This window comes from Haliaeetus leucocephalus, unplaced genomic scaffold (assembly GCF_000737465.1).
Source record: "Haliaeetus leucocephalus isolate CR32 unplaced genomic scaffold, Haliaeetus_leucocephalus-4.0 Scaffold730, whole genome shotgun sequence".
NCBI lineage: Eukaryota > Metazoa > Chordata > Aves > Accipitriformes > Accipitridae > Haliaeetus > Haliaeetus leucocephalus.
Genome location: NW_010973166.1, coordinates 4,607,952 through 4,622,614, shown reverse-complemented (window position 1 = coordinate 4,622,614; position 14,663 = coordinate 4,607,952).

Here is a 14,663-nt window from a genome sequence, read left to right as displayed (position 1 = left end):
CATAGCTCAGAAGAACATGGACATGCCTCTAGAGATCCACCCCATTCTCTAAATGGGAACAATAGCTTTCTGTTTTCCAGCTCTGAAAAAAAAAAACCCAAATAAATTTAAAAATAGTGCATCTTTACACGCTTTCACTGAGGTTGCCCACTTGTGGTAATTTTTGTTACACTGAAGTCATGAGTTTTAGGCCCTGGGCATGGTCATGAAATACAGTAATGACGTCCTTCAACCCTGTAAATCCCACTAACATCACTGTTGTCTTTTCTGCATGATTGGGGCTTTAAAAGCAATAATTTTCATTTAATGCACAATATTGTATTTCATTGATATGTTTCCATTTTTCTTTTGACTCCCTATTTTTCTACCTGAAACAAATTTTTTGCTAACATAACATCCAAGTTTTAATTTCATTTCTATTTCATCATTTCACTGCTGTGGCAGACAAAAAAATGCTTGCATTTGTTTTGTTATCCCGTAAAGAGGATTGTGCCATGTGCTGTAAAAGCATAGGATGTTACATTCAAGTTGTCACATCCATAACAGCCAGCTGTCAGGATGCTAAATATTTATAAGTAGAAATTGCAAATATGCTGAACTAAAAAACAAACAAGCAAAAAACCAAACCACATTGTGTTTGATTTGGCCTTATCTGTCAGCTGAGACAAAACAAATGTGCCATGAGCAAGTAGTCTTGTTAGTGTGGTGGGCTCTTAACAATACAGGGCTTTTTGCAAGAAGGTCAGCAATCATTTAAAGACCATGTTGAACCATGGGATTTCGGGTCTCACAACACTGTGTGTGCAAAAGGCTCTGGAGGTGCAGGGAACCACCATTGGATGGCCATAGTGTGTAAGCAATCGCTGCTACAGTGGTGTCTCCAGCCCGCTGCCTCATGGGAGGAGAAACAGTGCGGGATGGCGGCAACAATGGCAGCAAATAGAAGACATGTTCTCTTGACAGGGCTATCTGGCATTTGGGTTTTTCTCTTCTCCCCACAGACATCTAGATATAGGAGAATAAAAAGTTAGCTGGAATAACATATCAGCAAAAAAATAAAAGCGGGGGAAAGAGAAGATGGCTTTTTGTCTCATTGTCTCGATGGACATTTTCATGTTGTGTAGAGTGACATGTACCCCTGTACTCTAGTAGGTAGAAAAACAGAGCAATTCTTTATCAGTTATCTCTGTTTTATAAAGCAGTGTCTGATACATCTTTCCTAACTTGTCCAGGTAGAATTCTTATTTGAGATAGCAATACTAATTATTTCCCAAATTTTCATGTTTCTTTGCAATAGAAGGGAGGAACATCATTTTAATTAGTGAAATCTTACAAAAACAGAGGAAACACAAATAAGAAACGGAATGAATGTTAGAGAATTGGAAGCTCTTACATAAGCTCTCTCACTGAAGGCAGGCTTTCAAAACAGAAACCAACAGCATAAAATACTTTAATAAAAACCATTACTCTGTTTTATGCCCTCTGGAAAATCATGCATTCACATATCTTTTATAACATCTTTTCCTTCACTGTTTTGAGTATTTATTTCTTAATTCAGAAATACAAAATGACAAATACTTGTGAGCATTATACAGTGTAACAAATCCTATTTTACATATGCCCTCACGAAGTATTGTGAGTTTTCTAACTTTCTGTCCTTCACATTTGAACTAAACATGGAAAGAATACTTTTCTCCACAGGGAAAAAAAAAGATCAAAACTTTTCATTTAGACAAAATTAAAATTCTGATTTAAAATGTTAATGATATCAAAGATTTTCAAAGGAAAAATTGTTTTCACAGGAAAAAAAAATGCAGGCCATATGAAATACCATTCGACACTGTCAAATCTTTTTTACTTAGTCCTTTATTACTTCTAAAATTAAGGTTTGCTAATTGAAATCCCACCAAAAACAAAGAGATAGTGAACTTAGCATCACAGCTAACACTTACAAAGCAGCTGATCTGTAATAACCATTCATTGCAAGTAAACTGAACAAAGCTACTTGCTGAGGGCTCTATGTGAAAACTGCTAGATTTGTTAACCCCACATGACAAGAGATCCATAGCAGAACGGAGATGTCTTTTAAGCCATTAAGCCTTTTTTTCCCTATATTTGGCCTTTGCTTTTCACCTCTGCATTTTGTTGGACAAATACTTTATTTTCTTTTTATTGCACCATTATACACAAGAATAGATTGATAACTTTGGTCCTTATATTGATAAGAAAGGATGTGTCATGTTGCAATGTATGTTCAGAAATGATGGCAAGAGTTAGAATTTTCAGTTCATTTTTCCATACTCTATGTAACACTGAGGATCCCTTCGGACTTTATAAGTCTCTGTGCATGATGTTTTACTAGCCTTTTTTATTATTATTATTTTTTAATGCAGCCTATTCATCCTATATCTGGTACTATATCCCTTATTATGTGTCATTTCCATCTGCCAAAATGGCTCCAGCTGTTTGATTTCAGACCACACCCAGAGCCATGCCTATGAGATAAATTAATTGCCTGCCCTTTACAAATTCAAAAAGACTTCTGTCCCCCAGTCTCTGGTTTTGTTCTCAGGTAGAGGTATTAACCCTCCCACAGAAAATACAACCTCCATCACTAAGGTGGAATACAAATGAGCAATTAACCAAAGTCATATACTTTTAGCACTGGTTTTCTACCACCTGATTCTCTAATGGGGCTTTGACTTGATGATATATACGTCTTTATCCTGTATGGAGCAGAATTTTAAACTGAGTTGTAACAACTGGGAACAATATGAGCACTTTCACAGAAAGTAAATGGCAGAGAAAACTACATGCCACTACCTGAAAGGCCATTAATGTCTGTCAGAAAGAGAAAGGTTATTTAATGCCAGAGGAATTGATACTGTACTTAGGTTAGCCCAAATACTTATCCCACTGGTGAGATAACCTTCTTTTCTGTGAATTAATTTATGAATCATCTTTGAAGCTGGAAAACTTACCCAATTACTGTTTGTAGCCCAGCACCAGCGAACAGTCTCTCATTTAAGAAGTTGCCTAGGAAGAGAAAAGTTGGATAATTCTGGGTTACTGTTGGCTTTAATTTCTGTTTTTCTTCTCTTCCATATAAAAACACATTTTAATGTATTTTGGCTTTCTCGTGCTTCCTGAGGTATCATAGACACCACTAAGAAAACATCTTGATGCATCTCCTGCAGACATTACATGTCACACACTCAGATGCCTGCTGGGAACATTTCAATTCTATCATTATCAAGGTGCTGAGAATTCAACAATCCAAAGTTTTCACCCTAATTCTCACTGCTAGGTGTGCCCATGTACAGTGCCGAGCAGGATGCAAAATTAAAAACTAAGATTACACTTGAAGACAAGGCTGTGTTAAACAAGCAATATCTGATTGTCAATATCAAGACTATTTCAGAGCTACAAAGTGCTCGTCTGGTGTACTCAGCAATAACAATAAAACTTCATTAGTATCTGTACAGAATATCAATACTTCAAAAGTAGAATATGCTGCCTGAGGCTGGTGTAACTGAATTCACACTGAAGCCATCCACCAACCCGGCAGTGTCAGGGAGTCACAGCTCTTCACACCTCTGACGGTCTGAACCTATGCTAAAAAAATTCTGCATTGTAGCTGCATGCTCAGTAAAGAGAAGTATTCCATTTCTTGGCAAGCTACCATGACTAAAATGCACATTGAGTAGCCAACATAGAGAAGAAGAAAGGGGAAAAGATTAGTCTGTTATCAACAGAAATGTTCTTGGTATTTAAACCTTTTTCAAAGACTACTGAAGGCAACAGGAGTTTGCCCCCATCATAACCTAGGTGTATCAATACAAATCATTCCTGGCTGAAATTCCTTGTGTTTGTATCAGGCTTTAATGTGTGTTAGTGGAAACGATTAAATCTATGATGCTGTCTTTTCCTTCCTTTATATGCCCACCTGGGAAATATGGAGGATGTAAAACTCTGCTAAGATCAACTTTCCTTGGCAGAAATATTTTTATTATCCCTCTATTTCTTAATACCCAGCACAAATGTTGAGGAAAACTAGTTCCACATAAAGAAACTAATTTGCCTTCTCATCGTTATATTCACAGGGATTGCATTTCAGCAGTCAGAAAGAAGTAAGGGAATATTAAAATCTAGATAACTGTCGACAATTACGTGAGTCTGGAAATATTGCCTATAAAGGGAGGAGGTCTCTCATTCTGCATTGTTTGTTGCTGTCCAAACAGCAATAGGCAGGTATAATGCCTGAGTCTGGATTCCCTCATCAGTACCACACACCATCAAAATTCAGCAGAAAAACACTGTAGCCTATTAGATATCACTAGTCTCAATTAAAGACAATTAGCAATGCCACTGTGCATATGAATGAGACAGATTATTGTGGCACCAGAGAAAAAACAGATTCAGAACAGGAAAGAGAATATGGCTTTAACATCCTTAAGTGTTGTTTATGGCAGTTCATAAATGTTTTGCACTGTGTTTATCTGAAATTTATGATGTTCTGAAGCAAAAACTGAAACTTGCCAAAAAGAAAGAACGAAATACCAAGAGAGAAAAAGAGAACTATACCAGCAAATGCAGCCAAGGATCTTTCTGCTTAATCAGGTCATTACAAAATCTACCTTTCCAGAAAACAGATGAGAGCTGATTGCAGCTATCAAAGCTAAAACACAGCTGTCTCTCTTCTATTCGTTTGGTACACGGAAAGCCATGTAAAATTACTCTGATAGTGAACTCAAATATTATGCTATTTAAAAGCATTTTCTTTTAGCAGTGAGAACTTTAAAATCAGTAGTTTTACAGTGTCAGGTTGAGATGAGGGTTCAGATTTAGGTCAGGATTAGAAAAATTTAAGATTCAAAAGGATAATTTCTTGCTATATATTTAGGGGGTTACTAGTTGGAAAGAGTGTTTTCCTCAGACACTGTTTAGGGCTACTGCTAAGATTTGAGTTAGGGTCAAGAAAAATAAAGCATCAAGGGCTGAGTTTACTTCAGTATGTTGATAGCTTGAAGGCTGAGGAAGAGATTGGGTGTTACCTGGGCCTGAAACTGAATAGCCGATTTAAGAGAAGGAGCTGTCTCCCATAGCAACTGTTTAGATTTTAGGCTGTATATGTTGTTCATGATAAAAAAGCAAAGGCTCCAAAAGTATCTTAGTGTTTCATGTCAAGAGAGCTGTGATGATTTGGAAGAGAGCTGATGTTGGTTAAATGCAAAGAACTTCTTAGAAAGTCCTTGAGGCACTGAGTCAGACTCAGATCAAAGGAAAGTTCAGAGTTCAGAAGGTAAAATTAATATTGTGTGTTCCTGGAGTTGAAGGAGTAAAAGATGTCATTTGGTCCCAATGGCAATAATGATATCAGTGGGAAATGTTAGTCCCTAAGGTTAGATGTAGTCTTGGGTTAAGGCTGGGCTTAGGTTTAGGAAAAATGAAGAAGAAGAAGAAACAGGTTGGTTCAGCCTATGTAATAGCCTGTACAGACTGTTACAGACCTTCCTCAGGCCCACGGACAGAGAAGGGGTTAGATGTCAAAGAAATATTTCATTTGGTGAGAAATCATTGAAATATAGATCTGTATCTGCAGTATAGTTCAACTTAGAAAAGAATTAGCACCTGTGTAGTTTGGAGCTTTTTTTCTGAAGAAGTGTACAGAATTAGGGAAAAGGTTGATGCTTTTAGCTAGACCAAAAGGAAAGGAGCTGTGGCCTGGCAAGACATCAGCTTGGGGTTGGGTTTGAGGTTAGTTATGTTAGGTAATCTAACAAAAGTTTCAAGAGGTGAAACTGCACCAGTAAATTCAAAGCTTTGGGGTTCTACAGTGCCATCTAATGCTGAGGACGGATACAAATTTACACTGAAGATGACAGCCATAGATCAGATTTTCTTAAGGAAATTCAGCTAGAGTTGAAAATGCAGGCAGAGCTTTGCAAGAGTGTGATGCTGTGAAATAAGAGCTTGTCGTGTCACTTTGGGAAAAAGTTGCCTGTTCCTTTGTGGAAAGAAAGAAAGGTGCCCCAGCTTAGATTCTTTTCACATTTCCAGGGCTGAGAACAGGGTTAAGACATCGCCTGGGCCTAAAATTGCCTTACTCTTTTGAGGGGGTGAGGAATGCTCCAGTTTTGTGCTTCTTCATGGCTTGGAAGGTGGGTTTAATGTTAAGCAAACAAGGGGTGATCAGAACAGATTTACTGCTGAATGTCGGTGGGGAAGTAAGGAGAAGGCTACTGTGTCTCAGCTTCCAGGGGCAGTATCTTTACACTTTGTCATCAGATTTGTCTCCTGAAATCAACTTTGGCTCAGGATTGGGCCCTCAGCCAACTGCCTTGTCAAGGGGGAAGAAAATTGCCACAGTTTAATGCATGTCTCTGAGTATTTCATCATGGTGTCATAACTTAATCTATTGATAAAGGTGGAAAGCTAAAGGCTCACAAAGGGAATGTACTGCTGTTTACTCCTGCCTGGACTTACAGGGTCATCAAGACAGCTGGTGTCAGTTGTTCCCAGGAGACAAAAGCTTACTTCAGGGATGAAGCAGTGCCCTGGGGCTTTTTTATTTATTATTTTTTTAATATTGCCTAAATGGTGATCTGTGTAATAAATAGACTTCTAAGGTACTGGAGCAACAATTAATTGATTAGGATTAAATAATATTTATTCCTCCTATACTAAATGGGTCAGAGCACTCTGGTGCTTAAGGGGTGTTTAAAATGACCATTTGATGAGATATTCGTCCTTACTACTGTTATTCCAAAATCTTGAATTCATTACTCAGCCCAAACTTCCAGAGACTACATAATTTATTCCATTTTTATTAACATGCCTTCTAGAAGTACAAAACTTCTTTACAAAAACTAAAGAAAAATATACTCAGGAACAGAGTATATTTCCCCTAAACCACAAATTTAACACCAAAATTCTTACACAGACTTTGAATTTCATAGAGGTGTGACTAGGAGAACTGCAAGTAAAAATAATGATCCTTTGTAAATGTGTTCACTTGAAAGCAGATCTGAAGCCTTCAAAAAAGTAGTGCTTTTGTCACATGGCAGACAAGACCCTCCATCATATCAGTTGCTATTTCCACATCTGTACCTTTTATCCTGCTTTACCTGAACGTAAATAAAGCAATGCTAACTAAAAGTAACCACAAACTGTCGTTCATGCAGTTAATGGAGAGAGAGAGAGAGAAGGGGAGTCTCACAGGGAGTTGTGGAGAGTCTCTCATGTAGAGAGTCTCACACGGGAGATTAGAGTGCACAGCTTGTATATCTGACAACTGAGAGGATTACTTGTCACAACTCTCAGTTGTCTGTGTGGACAAAGTTCAGTAATTATTGCTAGACCACGATGCCTTTCTGACAGCTCATTGTTCTCAAAGCAGTTCCTTAGCTGATGGCCTTTTCAGAGAGAGAGGTGGATTCTCCACCTGCAGCCTTTCCTGCTCCTGGTGCTTTTCACTGCTGTTGACTTTGTTCAATACGTGATTTACCTCAGCCAGCGCTCCCTGACAGCATCGGTTCTGGATGTTCTCAAGCAGTGATCTAAGTACAGCATTATGCCCTGTAAGTCACAAATGACTTGGCATAGATGTGAGTGGGCATTAATCACATGGAATTTTCCCAGTTAGGGGATAGTTTTGTTTGGATGCACACACACACAAACACCCAAACATCTATATTTTTTCATGGGTTTGTGCGTCTAGCACATCGAACATCATTCAGTCCAGCCATTTCAATGGCAGGGCTCTTCCCATTGAGAAAACACAGAAAATAGTGTCATTGTTTGTCATTCCACTTTTGATAATTTTTCACAAAGGCATTTACCAACTATTTCCATCCCAGTGAAAAAAACAGAAATGTTCTTCTTCATCTTCCTTTGTCTGATGGTGACCCTAAAATGTAGCTCATAGAGTAAAATGAGTCAGAATAGCCAAAAGCTTAGCTTTCATCCCCAGGGAAAATTTGATTAAGTGGTGCTCAGCTGGGAACCTGTTCAAACCATTCTGGATCCATATATTGCTTATACTTGTTTGATTATATTAGATAGAGACCACATCTCACCCAGTAGACATTACCACTCACTATTTTAATCTTGCTTAAAAATGTATTTTTACTGTATTCTCATGAATGGCTACATTTTCCATGGCACATATATTTTTACATGTATTTGAAGTATCACCTTGGTTTCGGTAACAACATGATGCATCATTTCTTCAGTTCTCACTAAAGACCACTGTAAATTAGTAAGGTCAATTTAACATTTCAACACATCCCTTTAGGCCATTCTCATTTCATTCTACAGATGGTTCAAGTCTTCTGCATCATCAGCCTGTTCTCCAACCGAAGTGGGTAAAGCACTTCCCAATTCACCATTTCATACTTGAAGATCTCTCCCCATCAGATTCACAAGTGTAACAGCCTTGTTGAAAGGTCTCATTCAGCATTTCTGTTTGGCAGGCTTCAAGCTTTCCTACAAGCCCTCACACACAGTTAATTTGCAGCAGTGCTGTCTCAGGAGTAGATTGTAGACAAAGCAGTGGCTGAGTCTTCTCTCACTTCCCAATACTCTACATTATAATACCATATTTTCTCCCACGATGCTGCTGTGCCCACACTTGATGAATGAGAGTGATGAAGTGATACACCATCTGTCCCATGCTCTTCTCATATGCCTGGAAGGCAAAGTCAGGGTCCTATCCTGGTTCATTCCTCATTTGCACTGAAATCTCCGGATTGACCTCTGGATGAATAACAGGGCTCACTAACTCTTTTCTGTCAAAGCCCAGAAAGTTAGTGACAATTTCACCCTACATTAAAAAGGCTGCAGATAGGATAATTACCTCATAGAAGCCACAATTAATCTTCTCAGGTGTCCTCCAAAGCCAGTGATAAGACATGTGCCTACAGTATCTGGGTCATGACACTGTCTCAAGCACTTGTCCATGACAGTTGGTGCTTCACTGTTAACACTCCCTGGTGTAACTTTGGCCCATGACAGACAGCAGCATCCCAGACACCAGCCAGGTTTTGTTCAATGGCAACAGCATGGTAGCAGTTTGGAGACAGTCACCATGTTTGAATGGGAGGAGGGTTAGGGTAGGTAGTGCTCAGCAGGGTTGTTCTGTCTAATCAAGTTTTACTGGGTTTATTTACTTGCATGTGGGGATGGACTGTCTTCCAGAAGGCATAAACTCCTGCCTTGAACAAGAGAGGATGCTTAATCTTGCAGGACTAAAATTAGCCTTTGTGAACACCTCCACTAGTATTTTATCTGAACATCAGGCAGTGACTAATCTTTTCTTATAAGCCTGCTGTGATGATGCACCATAGGTAGCAAGTATTAAAAAAAAAAAAATCCCTTGTTTTGCTAAGCTATTTCATGTGACATGTGACAAGTGGCTATTTCTGTTGCATTGCCATGTTTGGTGAATGTATTAAGTGCCCCAGCAAGACTTCTGCATCATTGTCATCCGTTTGTCTTCGAGCTATATGTTCATGAATTTCTCTTTCAGTTTGCTAGTAGCTTGTAGTGTCTGACACGAATGCTTTTATTGAAAGCCTTGTTATGTATTCCTCGAACTACTGCTACTGGGCACCAACAAACATCACTGACCATCTTCATTTTATGGTGTATCTATCTCCCTCTTTTCTGTCTACTCACTCAGTCTTTCATTCATTTATTACTGTATACTTCATCTCTGTCTCATTTTGCCTTATTAACTGCATGAATTCCTGTTTTCTTATTGATTGCTAACACATTTGAGAAGCAAAATTTTCAGCAGATCCATCTCAGTCTCTCATTAACCACAAAGTCACTTTTTATTATATTCAGCTACTTTACTTTGATGAATTGCTGCTTATGCAGAAAGGAAGCTGCCAAATCCAGTGGGCTTTGGGATTGAAAGGATCCCTCCTTCCTGACCCATCACAGCCTGGCGTGGGGCACCCTCACACCCAGGATCTTCTCCTCCTTAGCCCGAAGGACATGGCTGCTGCTGGCTCCCAGCCCCTCTCATCCCCCTTCTCTCCATTTTCCCAGGCTCTTTCTTCTTCAGCCTTGACCCCTGCCTCTCTCCATTGTAATTGCCACCCAAATAAACATCCTGCCCCCAATTACTTTTTCTCCATTAGTTCCAGTCTTGCAGTATCTGCACCCAAATTTGGCATTTCTGATATTGTTACCAAAGTGAATATAGCTTTACCTAGTGCTACTGCTAAGTTGCGGAGGCTTTGTTGGCCTTGCAAGATTACACCCTTTAAAAGTTCCCCATTGCTCCCCTCCCATTATCTGTGAAGCTTTATTGTCTCTCACATTACCTCCCTGTGAAATACAGCCGTCCCTCTCAGCACTGTCTGTACCTCTTGCACTACCTCACTTTGTTATGTGCTATGTCCAGCAATTTTTCACGTCATGCCAAGTTGTTTCCCAGGGTCTGCTCATTTAGCTAAACCTCAGGCCAGGGCCAAGTCATCTGCCTGCATACCTTAACACTTTATAAACTCTGGTAACTGCTCAAATTAACAAGCTTAGCTTTACAGTGTAGCTCTAAAACATCTGTGATCTTACCTGTTTTTTTAATACCTGTTTTTGTAAATTGCATTATTGCTTAAATCCTGGAATTAGTGTCTGACTTTGTGTAGTGATTTACAGTTCTTCACGCACTCCCATAGAAAGCTGCACAGATCTTTAGTGCCTCTGCATGTTGCACTGTGGATGATCTCAACTTTTCTGATTTCTCTGCAGCACCTAACCCTTGGACACTCCAGGCCTTTACTTGCCTTTGCCTGTCAGATTTGTTCCCACAATGACAGACATAGAAGATGCAATTTCTTCCATTTTAGTGAATGATTCAGTTCACATTCAACACCAACTAACAAAATTATGACTGATAAAAGTCCTGGTAAGGGACAATGAGGCTTTTATATGTTACTGCACCTTCAGTAACATTGCAGAGCTGTAAGGTGGTCAGCAGAGCTGTTACACAGGTAACAGAAATTCCCTTCCAGAAATTATTAGAAGGTGCATGCAAACTCACCATACTTTGAATACTAACAGCTGCTTGTATTCCCCTATGGCATGTCAGAAATGCTTTGAAATCTAATATAAAGGCATATTCTAAAAACAAAATTATGCAAAGGCCACCTTTGTTTGCACACAATATTAGCCAGTGCCTAGGTGATTCTGTTCACATTCTGGTAGATTGCTTTAACATAGCACTGTGTGGAGTATTTAAAAGTTAATATTTCACTGAAGGGCCAAATACCTGTATTAACCTATGCTTTATAATAGACTTTAGTTCCACAATTATCGTTTCTACCATTTTCCTGATTCATGATACTAAGTCTAAGAAAATGACACTGTGCTAATTCATCTGCATTATAATGCTTCTTATGACCAGATGCATTATCTTCCTCATTGCTGCTGCATTGTTTTACAACATTCTTCTACCAAGTTATAAACGGAAGTTTTTAATTTGTCCTGGTTTTGGCTGGGATAGAGTTAATGTTCTTTCTAGTAGCTGGTGTAGTGTTACATTTTGGGTTCAGTAGGAGAAGAATGTTGATTACACACTGATGTTTTCAGTTGTTGCTAAGTAATGTTTAGACTAAGTAAGTCAAGGATTTTTCAGCTTCTTATGCCCAGCCAGCAAGAAGGCTGGAGGGGCACAAGAAGTTGGGAGGGGACACAGCCAGGGTAGCCGACCCAAAGTGGCCAAAGGGGTATTGCATACCATGTGACATCATGCCCAGTATATAAACTGGGAGGAGTTGGCGGGGGGGGCGGCGCATACTGCTGCTCGGGAACTAACTGGGCATCAGTCAGCAAGTGTTGAGCAATTGCATTGTGCATCACTTGTTTTGTATATTCCAATTCTATTATTATTATTATTGTTATTGTCATTTTATTATTGTTATTGTTATCATTACTATTTTTTTTCCTTTCTGTCCTATTAAACTGTCTTTATCTCAATCCACAAGTTTTACTTTTTTCCAATTCCCTCCCCCATCCCGCTGGGGCGGGGGGGGGGAAGGGAGTGAGCGGCTGCATGGTGCTTAGTTGCCAGCTGGTGTTAAACCACGATACATATCATTTACTTTCTAAGCAAAAAAGTCTAAAATGTTCCAGAATTTATTTAGTGAATACATTTAAATCCACTGCAGACAGAAGAAGTTACTGTTATTGTTAAAATCTTTGGATGGTAGAACTAGCTTCTAATTTTAGAAAAATAAGAGCCATTGTCTGGACTCAACAAACCCAGTTCCTACAGAAGTAAGTCTGATAAATTGCTTCAGACTGTCTTTTCTTATTACTTGCAGGCACGCAGTTTGCAAAGAAATGATATATAACATTTCAGGAAAAATGTATGTAAGTAATATATAGGTACATGCTTATATATAAGTAGAAACACATACATAAATAAAAATATGCACAAGTATATACAGATGTGTATCCATACATAGGCAGAAAATACATGTTTATCATATCCTAGCCATTGAACTCAATAGTATGGTAGCTCCTTTCACATCCATGGAATTGTTATATTCATGGATCTGGTCCTGTGACTTACATTGGATCACTTCATTTTTACCAGGTAAGGTGTGGTTCTTACACATTACATAAAATTTATGAAATGCACACATGCACAAGTCCACACACATTATTTCAGATATATCCACATGCCATTACACACTAGAAGGAAACAAGTCTTTTCTATCTTAAACAAATACAAGTATATCAAACAGGTTGCAGAAGTACAGAGAATCATTCAATATTTAAACAAACATCAAGATTTGTTGCTGGATCTGACTTCAGGTCTCATAAATATTGCATAATTCAGGTGGATGTTTAGTCTGTAGCTCACAGAGAACGAGTATTGCAAAGCATAGGATTTGGCCTTCTTTTGCTTGGTACTCTATCTTTCCTATTAGACTGTATTTTTTTAATACATTGGCACGTACCAAAATTCTAAATAAAGAAAAGACAACAACCAGCAGGCATGTCTGTCTTTGCTTTTTTTCTCTGTCCTACATACCTCAGTTAGTCTTATCATCCCTTGCTTTTCTCCTCTCTAAAGCTTTTCATCATATAAGCTTCCTCCAGCAAATTCAACAGTTATTGTTCTGTCTGTAGCCTTCATCACATACCCTGTCAGAAAAGTGTGACATGTTCTTTCCCCACCATGCTTTCTCTGGAGCCCTCTATACAAGTAACAACCTATATATCCTCCCTTTTCAGTCTGGTAGTTCTAATTAGCATTATTTGGCCTCTTAGAACCCCACTTACACAAAATCTACACACATCTTTACATGTATTCCCCTAATAAATCTTACTGAACCCAACACCCGTAAAAGCAATAGGGAAAAAAAAAAAGAATGCTAATGCTCAAGGGGAATATTGATTAATTCAAGAGGATATTAAACCTGCTTATGGTAATAACAATTAACAGTCTGCATTTTTCAAAAAACATAACATTGCATATCTTAATGCAAATACTGTTTGTGTGCTTGTTGCACATGTTGTCGCTCCAAAACTGACATAATCCAGAACTAGACATATCACTAATGTAGCAGAGCTGGTCTCACCTAACGTAAATCTGAGCACCACTGTGCATTAAAGAAAAGGCTTATTGGAACTCTAATCTTTTTAGAAGGTTGGTGAATTTCCTTGATGTGGAAACTATGGAAGAAGAAAAGAAATGTTTTTGCTGCAGAAATGTTAAAGCTGATTTTGATCATAAGTTCCATCTGCTGACTGCCTGAACGTGATGAGAAACCTTCAACCATCCAGTCACTATCTCAAGCCTTCCATTTTCCTATTTGTGAAATAGAGACAGTAACAGATATCTGTGTAAAAAATATCTATAAATAAATAGGAAAAATATTGTACTCCCCTTCCTGATAAATGAGACAGGATCTGGTGACAACTGACATGGACAATGCTGAGGTACTCAACAATTTTTTTTGCTTCAGTTTTCACTGGCAATTGCTCCTCACACATCTCTTGCATCCCTGAATCTCAAGGCAGAGACTGGAGGAATGAAGTCCCACCCATCATAGGAGAAGATCAGGTTTGAGAGCATCTGAGGAACATGAATGTACACAAGTCCATGGGACCCAATGAGATGCACCCTAGGGTCCCGAGGGAGCTGGAAAATGTAGTTGCTAAACCACTTTCTATCACATTTGAAAAGTCACTGCAGTCAGGCAAAGTCCCCACTGACTGGAAAAAGAGGAACCTCACATCCATTTTTAAAAAGGGCAAAAAGGACTCTGAGAACTACCAACCAGTCAGTCTCACCTCTGTGCCCAGTAAAATCATGGAGCAGATCCTCCTGGAAGTTGTGTCAAGGCATATGGAAGGCAGGGAGGTGATTAGAGACAGCCAACATGGCTTCATTAAGGGCAAATTGTGCCTGACTAATTTGGTGGCCTTCTAAGATGGATTGAGTACATCAGTGGATAAGGGAACAGCAACTGATGTATCTTGACTTCTGCAAGGCCTTTGACACAGTCCCACACAACATCCTTGGCGCTAAATTAGAGAAATATGGGTTTGATGGCTGGACTCTTCAGTGGATCAGGAATTTGCTGGATGTCCACATCCAGAGAGTTGCAGTCAATGGCTCAATGTCCAAATGGAAACTA